This window comes from Mustela nivalis (assembly GCF_964662115.1).
Source record: "Mustela nivalis genome assembly, chromosome: 6".
Lineage (NCBI taxonomy): Eukaryota > Metazoa > Chordata > Mammalia > Carnivora > Mustelidae > Mustela > Mustela nivalis.
The window spans coordinates 133346363-133354873 of NC_139025.1; the positions used below are offsets into that span (position 1 = coordinate 133346363).

General features: G+C 36.9%; 1 long non-coding RNA gene across 1 annotated transcript in view; it reads right to left on the reverse strand.

The window, feature by feature from the left end:
* Positions 1-5549, reverse strand: part of LOC309867503 — a 55707-nt gene extending 50158 nt beyond the window's left edge. Inside the window, exon 1 of the long non-coding RNA XR_014313214.1 lies at positions 5509-5549. This is a non-coding gene — a long non-coding RNA (uncharacterized lncRNA). The remainder of the gene's footprint in view (positions 1-5508) is intronic.
* Between the last annotated feature and the right edge of the window lie 2962 nt (positions 5550-8511).

Below are 8511 nucleotides of genomic sequence, written 5' to 3' on the forward strand. Positions count from 1 at the left end.
ATCTCCAAAGCAATTCTGACTGAAAGAGCAACATTTCAATTAAACGAATAATCAAATTCAAAATGTTATTTGAATAATTTGAGTTCTTAAATTAGGCACGCTGCTTCTTTTTTTTTTTTTTTTGCAAGTAGGCTATAAATTACATTTTCCGCTACATTGACAGTAAACGGGTAATTAATATCTCAACTTTTCCTTCTCAATGTTGATTTAAAAAATAAAATTAAATAAGCACAGAACATAAATCAGCATAGCTATCCCAGATTAGATGTGATTGCCCATCCCCTGTTTATCCTACTTTCTCTGGAGTGCATTCTTCCGTTTTGGAGTACTGCCTAGACCTGAGAGAGAACGGTGCACACCAGACAAAAGTTGACGTCATTGTGGAGGTGGCAACTGAAACTTTAGTGACATGATAAAATCTATTAATTATTAGATTTTTTTCTATTCTAAATATATAAGTAATGGACAAATATGGCACCTTCAATTTAATATATTATTCTATACTATATTTAATATACTATATATACTATACTATACTATACTATACTATATTTAATATACTATTTCCACTATAACTGTCTTCTCCACTGGAAAAGGATAATTAAGAAACTAAAACATCATTCTCTAAGCTGTACTTTCTCCATGTTCTGATTTTGGTAAGAACAATAAAATGTTTCTTTAAAGTATCAGAAGAGGATCATCTATGTGTGCTACACAGTGCTGTAAATGCTTTAGACACACTAATTCATTGAAGTTTCACTATAACCTTAGAAGAGTGTTATGTTAATGGATGTTCAGACTATTAAGAGAAGGGCAGCTGTTTGTCCAAGCTGGGAAGTGGCAGAGCTAAGATCAAATACAGGGGTGGGTTTCACCAAAGCCTCAGAACCTGACTCCCGCACCAGGGTCCCCATTTCCCCCACAGTATCAACTCACTCCTGCAGCTATACATCAGAGCAGTTCTACTGCTTGGTGCAATAATTCTGAACACTAAGTACTGGGAGTTAGGGTGAATGTCTCTGGTTAAGGGCATGGTCCGCCGTAAGACTGTTCTCACTTTGGACACCAGCCACAAACTGAAGGGTTCCCAGGTGACCAACTGGCTAAGAATTTCGGGGTCCCCACTATCCCTTCATATTTGATAATTTCCTGGGATGTCTTAGGTCAGAAAAGCACTACATTAAGATGACAATTTTATTATAGTGGATACAAATGAAAAAAGTACATAATGTGAGGCCTGAAATTGTCCCAAATGTTAAGTTTCCATGTCCTCAGGACGTGTCGCTTTCCCAACACATTGATTTACAATTACCAACCAGGGAAGTAAATCTAAGCTTTGGTGCCCAGACTCTTTACTCTAGTGTCCAGAGATTTTGTTGCATCCACATACATAATTGTTACTTTAGGATAATAACTTCTCAGAAACCATGCAAGCAAGAAAAGTAGAGGGAAATACTTAAAATAATGAGAGGAAAACCAGAAACCTAGAATTCTGCACCTTGCCCTGGATACATCATTGAACTCAATCATCAAACTCCCTCCTCTCTCTGGATTTTGGGAAGTAAAGCCAACGTCACATGGCTCAAAGTCAACCCTCCAGTCTTATAGTTGGTCTTTCTGGTATCACTAGCCCCCTACCTGACATATCTGCGACCCTACCATGTGTCAACTTACTAGCATAAATTCAGTAATGATCTAAGGGGCTCACCAAGAATAACAAACACTCCTCTATCACTTAATAAACTCCAAGGGCTTAGAGTCCTTCTCTCAGGAACCAGAAACAAAGGCCATGCTTTATTTTACAGAGACCAATCTGATGAACTTTCTTCTCCTCTTGCAGCACTCTCTCTCTCTCTCTCTCTTGGAAGGCCATACCAGAGAACCCTCCTAAGAACTCTAGGAGCACATCTTACTTGCTACCAAACTGACAGCATCTGTGAGATCCAAGATTGGTGCTCAGACCATCCTTCATGTGACCCAAATCAAGAGGCAGGAATCAAAATTAGCCAGTTCTCTGTCTCCTTCACCCTCTCTGTCTTCAGTTCTGATAACCCTCTAGCTTCTCTAACCCATCTCTGTTCTTGGTACCTGCCTCCTTGCACAGCTGTTCTTCTTCACAGGTGCCCATCACCAACCCAATAGTCCCACACCCAGTGTCTATTTCTTCCTAACCATGTATTTTGGAGCATTTCCATTCCCCCCAGTCACTGTTTAGCTTCATGAGCTTTTGAGTTCCTTTCAGCATTTACATGTCTTTCCAAATTAAGATGTGATACTGAATGTAAAGAAATTTGGTGGGGGGGACTCTTGGGAAGACTCAATCAGTTAAACGTCTGCCTTCAGCTCAGGTCATGATCCCAGGGTCCTTGGATCAAGCCCCTCACTGGGTTTCCTGCTCAGCAGAAAGCCTGCTTTTCCATCCCTCTCTGCTGTTCCCCCTGCTTATGCTCTCTCTGTCTGTCTGTCTCTATGTCAAATAAATAAAGAAAAAAAAAAGAAAGAAAGACATGTGGTATGGCCTCTGGCATATCTGCCACCAAACTCTTTTTCTAACTTTATAGTCTCAGTGAGTCTATGTTACCACACTTTGCTCTTTTAACCAAATAACACAACATTGAAACTTTTCAATATGACAAAGTGCTCACTAGATTTTTGCTTATACTGTCTTAATGCTAGTATTCACCTGGCAAAGTTTCCTCACTACTTCAACTGTTCTTCATGTGGCATGGTTTCTTGATGCTTTGTCATCCTAGAATCCTTCCTCTGAACCTACTTTAGTCTACTTTATGTTCCCCATGAGACTCAACATAAATAGTTAAACCCAGAGAAGCATAATGAAATGGGCATGAGTTTGGGAGCCAGGCAGACCTGGAACAAATGCCAGCTTAGACTCTAAATTGAACTGAGTGACCTTGTGTTAGATCCTTACCTTTTCTCATCTGTGAGGACAGTTATCTTCAAAGTAGGGATTTAAAATAGTATGTGCAAAATGCCCAGTTTAATAGAATGCATATTTAGACAGATATTTGCATTTTTTACCTTAGCTATCACTTATACAATGAGAATGCCATTGTATCCCTTTATCTTTCTGATAACTACACTTTATTGTTGGCTTATTATTCATCTATCAATTTACTGAAGCATCATGCCTTTTGCTTGTTTGTTTTCTTGTTCTGTATTTTCTTACATAAACAGGAAATTTTTGCCATGCTGTTAATTTGTGCATTTCAGAAGAGGATTTAGTTTAGTATTTTCCAAAAATAACAAATTTTTAGACATGAAATAATAATAAAACCTTATTTCTACCTCCTCTAAACACACACACACACACAATCTATACATATTTATTGGCTTTATTCTGGTGACTCTTTGTCACCAACATTCTCAAATATACTAAAGAAATCTAATAACATCCCAAGTGAATGGCATCAATCATAACTGAAAAATTAATACCAATGATCCAACAATTAGACTTCTGCTTCTGGAGAGTTACTTGACTACAGAACTGAGATTCAGGAACTGTGACTCCACTTGGATTTTGCTAGTGAATGTATGACCCTGAAAAGCTACAACTTCATCTGTAAAATGAGTGCAAATAATTTCTGAGGTTTCTTCCAGAGGAGACTATTGTTTAATTACTTAGTGATTTATAGGTTCACATTGCTGGCATGTTTGCTCAGAAGAAAAGAAAAATTCTTAATTTGATATTTTGATCTATCAGGTTCTCATATCTGCCTTCTCTTCTATACTTACAGTTATAATCATTAAACAAATGGCCAGGAAAAGAAAATAAAAGGAAAGAAGAGAAAAGAAAAGTAAAGTAAAAGGAAGAAGAAAGAAAAAAAGAAAAGAAAGAATGAAAAGGAAAAGAAAGAAAATGAAAAAGGAAAAAAGAGAAAAGTTCATTTGCTTTTGAGTATATTATTCAGGCTGTTACTTATAATTATCTTTAGGCAGCTAATTCATTTTCCATCTCAAAATTCTTGAATTTACTATTTGGGCCTTTATTGCCACTATTCGTGAGAAATCAACTTCTTTGCAAATATCTCTTTTACTCTCCATGAGCCAAAATGTATAAGGGTGGTTGCTGCAATGATAAAGAAAGGAGGATACGAGGTAAATGGAGATTCTTGGATTACCTTATAATTTTTCAAATGTTCTTATTCGAGTCCATGGGTGGAAATAATTATATCCATTTTATAGAAAGGAGAACAGTGTCAGAAGAGTGAGTTAGGTCACTAAGAAGGCAACATAAGTTGAGATACCACTGAGAGAATCCTAGAATGCAGGGGTGGAGCTGAAGACCTGCAGAAACCACAGAAACCAAAACAGACTCCATTCGAAGGATAAGAGTTGTGACACATTAACCAAACTGCCCTTTCCTCAGGTCAGTGCAGTACCTTGTGGAGAGGTCTCCCTTCAGCTTCTAGCTCCTTTCAGTGGGAAAAGAAAACTCGAGTGACATCCAACTGCTCTCAGCATTTGTGGGAGTCCCTGCTCTGATCTCACACCACAGGGACTGAAGAGGAATCTGTGGGGCTCCGCCACTAGGAATCTGCCTGTGACCAAGAAAGGGGGAAGGGCTTGCAACACCAGCACCCAGATCTTGGTACCAGCTTCGTATCGGCAGTGCTCAAGTAGTAATCCCAAACAGCAGCATTGCTCATTGACAGAATCAAGTTGAAGATGTACTCTGACCAGGGAATTTAAAGGGGTGAAAAGCTGCCTAATTCATATCCTCAAATGAGTTTTGCTGCCTTAGAACTTGGCTTGCCCACAACCAGGCAAGGAGCTAACTTACAGCCCCACCCTCTATGGAGTATGTCTTCTAGCTCCATTTGACCAGAGGGCTGGTGAAAACTCCTAAAGCTGTTCTAAACCAGTGGTGCTCCAGTAGAGGACTGTTGGGGGCAGAGTTGATTGCCCCCCCAGCAAATACTACCAAAAGTTGTCTACACATATAATGCATCCTTACCAAGATTTATGTGACATTCTTTACAGAAGTAAAAAAAGACCACTACTAAAATTTATAGGGGACCCAACAGACCCTGAATAATTAATGAAATCCTAAGATAGAAGAACAGGGATATATCACAATTCCTAATTTCAAGCTATACTATAACGTTATAGTCATCAAAACAGTTTAGTGCTAGAAGAAAAACAGACAAAAGGACCAATGGAACAGAATCAAGAGCCCATAAATAAACTCAAGCTTATGTGGTCAGCTAATATTTGATAAGGCAACTAAGAACAGTCAAAGTAAAAAAGACAGTCTTTTCAGTAAATGTGCTGAGATAATTGTATATTCACATGTAAAAGAATGAAATAGGATTCATGTGTTACACCTCTCACAAAATTTAACTCAGAATGGATGAGACTTACATCTAAGACCTGAAGCCATGAAACTCCTAGAAGTTAACATAAAAATAAAATGGCTGGACATGGGTCTCAGTAATAATTTTTTGGATATGACACTTAAAGCACAAACAACAAAATAGGGGATGATACCTGGATGGCTCATTTGGTTGGACGTCTGCCTTTGTCTCCAGTCATGGTCCCAGGGTCCTAAGATGGGAGTCCCTTCATCAACCTCCTTGCTCAGTGGGGAGCCTGCTTCTCCCTCTGCTTGCCATTCTCTCAGCTGTGCTCTTTCTCTGACAAATTAATAAATAAAATCTTAAAAAATAAAAATAAAACAAGTGAGACAACATCAAACCAAAAAGCTTCTGCACAATGAAAGAAACCTTCCAGCAAAAGAAAATACAACCAATGGAATAGGAAAAAATATATTTGTAAATTATATGCCCAATGAAGGGTTAGCATCCAAAATATATAAAGAATGTATACAACTCAATAGCAAAAAACAAATAACCTAATTAGAAAATGGGCAAATGACCTAATCAATCATTTCTCTAAAGAAGATATAAGAAGACCAACAGGTACAAAGAAAGGTACTCAACATCATTAGTTAGTAGAGATATGTAAATTTGAGGTAACACTTCACACCTGTTAGAATGGTCATCATCAAAAACACAAGAAGTAGCCAGTGTTGCTGTGGATGTGGAGAAAAGGGAACATTTGCACACTGTTGGTGGGATTATAAATTGGTGTTGACACATTGGAAAGTAATGTGGAGGATTTAGAAAAATAATAAAATTAAAAATAGAACAATCATATGATCCACTTCTGGGAATACACCCAGTGAAAACAAAAACATTGACTCAAAAAAAAAAATCTGTATCCCTATGTTCATAGCAGCATTATTTGCAATAGCCAAGACATGGAAATAGTCTATCTATTGATGGATAAATGGATAAAGAGGCTTTGGCCATAAAATAAAAATGAAAAAATCTGACCATTTATAAAAACATGGCTGGACCTTGAGGGCATTATGCTAAGTGAAATAGACAGAGAAAGACAAATACTGTATTATCTCACTTCTATGTGAGATTTAAATCAAACAAACAAAATCATTATAAAAGAGATTAGACTTGTTACCAGAGATGGAAAATTGTGGGCAGGGGTGGAGAGAGAAGTGTATAAAAGTAGTTAAAAGGGGCACCTGTGTGGCTCAGATGGTTAAGCATCTGCCTGCAGGTCAGGTTACAATCTCTATGTCCAAGGATCGAGCCCCACATCAGGCTCCCAGCTCAGTTGGGGGTCTGCCTCTCCCTCTTCCTCTGTCTCTCCCCCTATTTGTGTATTCTCTCTCTCTCTCTAAGGAATAAATAAAATCTTTTAAAAAATAGGTATTAAAACTTCCAGTTATAAGATAAATAAGTACTAAGGATATAACATACATGATGACCATAGTTAACACTGCTGTATAATATACAAGAATATTGTTACTCTCAAGTAAATCCTAAGATTTCTTATTACAAGAGATTTTTTCCCTTTTTTTCTGTTTTATTATATTTATATGAGAGGATGAATATTAGCTGAAACTATTGTGGTGATCTTTTCTCAATATATATAAATAAAACTATCATGCTATATACCTTAATCTTACACATAATATATGCCAATTGTAACTCAAAGAAATTGGGGGAAAAAGAATAAGGTATTTCCTGAACTTAAAGCTCAGGAATTTCTCAGACCTTATAAAAGACCTGATACTACTTTCCCTCCATATAAAACAATGTGAATTGTATTCTCTTGTTTGTTGGACATTTTAGACAGTGCAGCTTGCCAATTCAAGAAAAATAAAACAAAAATTTACAAGATTGATTCTAAGTGTTTGAGAATATTCCTGGCTCTGTGTCATTTCTTCTCAATAGTTCTAATCCCTGACTTGTGGTTAATTAGAATGATCTCTATATTAAGCTCATTAACCTACTTACATGGAAGAATTTGTTAATAAAAAAAAAGAGAGAACTCAATATCTCATGACTCATGAATAGTAAATCTTGATATTGATGCTGCTTCCACAAAAGGAAACTTTAATCATGTTATATTCAAATACATAACTGTATTTGAATAAATATCAAACATTTATATACATCAAGTATTAAGTAAGTTCAGGAAAAAAAGTCCATAATGCAAAGGCTCCTGGATCACCATAGTAGTCAGATTAGTAAACCTGACACTACACAAGGGCATGTCATATCCTATTTTGAAATAAATGTGTGTATATTAGCAGCATCTTCAATGTGAAAAAAACTGAGGCTTTGTCTACATACTGGAACATAAAATAAGATGTAGACATTAGTTAGGTAATTTAATACAATAGAATTTATTTATTATTATTATTATTGGTTAGATGGTAGAACAGACATCATGCCACCCGATGGAGGTGCTGTTTTATAAAAATCACCCATCCATGTTTTGATGGTTTTGATGTTACCAGCCCACCCTAGGACTGGCATATCTTTGAGAAACAATTGTAATACTTCAGGGAGCTACTATTACCAATGGAAATGTATTGTTCCCCTTGGGGAAGGAAAAATAATAAAAAAGAAAGAGACTGAAGATCATTCAGTATAGAGTTCAGGAATGCAAGCTCTAATTTCTACAATGGTCACATGGATAATATAAAAGTGTAACACTTCCAGGGGAAGTAGTATTATACTATGCAGCAGTCAGACAGTGGAAATCTATAGAGTACATATCCTATGTAAGAATATGCAATTGTTTTCATTGCTTGTTTTTAAATATGGAACTAGCCAAATAAAGCACAGGTGCGTGCTGCTGGATTTTGATCTTTAACAAATAATCAAAGTGAGAGGGAACCCGTATTACTTGGAATGGCTTATAATATTGATCAAAAACACTGAATATGGATATAGGCAAGATAGTGGAAGAGTAGGAGACCTAAATATTGCGGGGTCCCAGGAGTTCAGCTAAATAGTTGTAAAACCATTCTGAACACCTACAAACCCAGTAGGAGCTTGAGGAGAGAGGAAGAGCAACAATTCTAGGAACAAAAAAGTGACCACTTTCTGGAAGGTAAGATATGCGGAGAAGTGAAAATGAGGTAATATATGGGAAAATATACTGCGGGAGGAGGGAGTG